At 47.1% G+C, this 1,536-nt stretch overlaps 1 long non-coding RNA gene across 1 annotated transcript; it reads left to right on the top strand.

Moving 5' to 3' along the window:
- The first annotated feature begins 8 nt into the window (after nt 1–8).
- On the top strand, nt 9–1,496 carry LOC126387062 (uncharacterized). Its single transcript, XR_007569591.1, has 3 exons — nt 9–675; nt 995–1,164; nt 1,299–1,496. It is a non-coding gene; the product is annotated as an uncharacterized LOC126387062 (long non-coding RNA).
- The last annotated feature ends 40 nt before the right edge of the window (nt 1,497–1,536 follow it).

Genomic DNA, 1,536 nt, shown 5'->3' with positions numbered 1-1,536 from the left:
GGTGATGCAGCAGGATAGTGAAGTGTGGCAGTAAATTGTCTGTGCTGTCATGCAGGTCTAGTGCACTGAGTCCCTCCTCACAGGTAGAGGTAATTGGCAGTAGCAGGGTGACATCAGCCACTCCTCTTCTCCTCCGTCCGCAGTGAAAATGACGCCTGGTGTTTACTACTAATTGTCTCTAATGACAGTCCTGGCAGAATCGTCCATGTCTGTGGCTCAAAACACACTTTTACACTTTGTTTCAAAGTTAATGAAGAGCCACCTTGGGTCGGAGGTGAGTCGGCACATACTCTGCCACGATGAGTCCTCATGTGTGAACAAGCCTATGAGCAAGTCACCCCCTCGTCTGAGACTGGGACTGGGTATCTGACAAGTGTGACACGACTGAAAAAGAGCATCAGCCAATGAGAGGCGGGATACGTCCCACCTCAGCACGCAGGAGGATGGAATAAATGTGAGGAGGACAAGCCGGCAAGCAACAACAGCAAGCAACAACAACAATGGTGGCGTCCACAGGAGCACGGGGAGTGCTTTGTGTTTGGACCCAGGCCCTGGAGGCAGATCAAATTCAACACTGGGAGGAATAATCATGCCTTTACAATGTGTCATCTCCAAGTTACCACGACCGTCTGGAGAAAGAAAAGACATGGAGGGCGATTGCAAGACGGGCTGCAGGTACCAGCTGAGCATAGCGCTTTTGGTTACTACAAGCTTTTGCAACAGTGGATACTAGCTATGCAAAATAAAAACATGGCGCTATAAATGCCAACAGTTCCGATCAGTTTTAGAAGTTCAAAACAAACACACTGTTTTTTGGCTTTTGGCGCTTTGGCTCATGGAAATTTTATGTAATATCACCTGTCTAAACACGTCGTTTGATAAATGAGGTTACCTTCACTGATTACAATTTGTTGTGTTCAACGTTGACCTTGTACTATGTTGCGTCGTCAGCTATGGCATGCATTCACATTCCTCTCTGAATTTTGGTTCACAGTTGAAGAAGTGAAGACAAGGGTGGCAAGTGTGCGCACACGATTCTCTCGGCTTATCAAGCAGAGACCAAGTGGGAGTGGGACCAAGCCCTTAACTACAAGGCAGAGGTGGCTTCTGGTGGCTCTGGATTTCATTAAAAAGCACATTGTCCAATGTGCGTGAGAGACAACTGTGAGTATGCTTTCTTTCCTGACGTTACAGTTCTACACAGCAAATGGTAGTGTAGTTGCATCAAGTGTACATAGACCACATGTTTGCATTTTACATTTGGGATGTCTACTGAACTATTTCAATTTTGCATCCAGCTGAATTTACCATGTCATAAGGAGTCTTTGAACCCGGACCTGTCAGAAAATCCAGATTCATCTCCACCGTCACTATCTACATGTACCACATTGCCATCTCCATCTTCCCCCGCTACACCAGATGAAGGCGCTCCTCCTGCAGCTCCTCCAAGAGGAAGGTAACGCAGGAGGGAGGATGACAACGAAACACAAAAGCTTGACGTCTGTGGAAGCAAAAAAGTCAAGGTCCCGAGCCGTG

This window comes from Epinephelus moara, unplaced genomic scaffold (genome assembly GCF_006386435.1).
Source record: "Epinephelus moara isolate mb unplaced genomic scaffold, YSFRI_EMoa_1.0 scaffold178, whole genome shotgun sequence".
Classification (NCBI taxonomy): domain Eukaryota; kingdom Metazoa; phylum Chordata; class Actinopteri; order Perciformes; family Serranidae; genus Epinephelus; species Epinephelus moara.
This window is presented reverse-complemented; position numbering and strand designations above follow the sequence as displayed.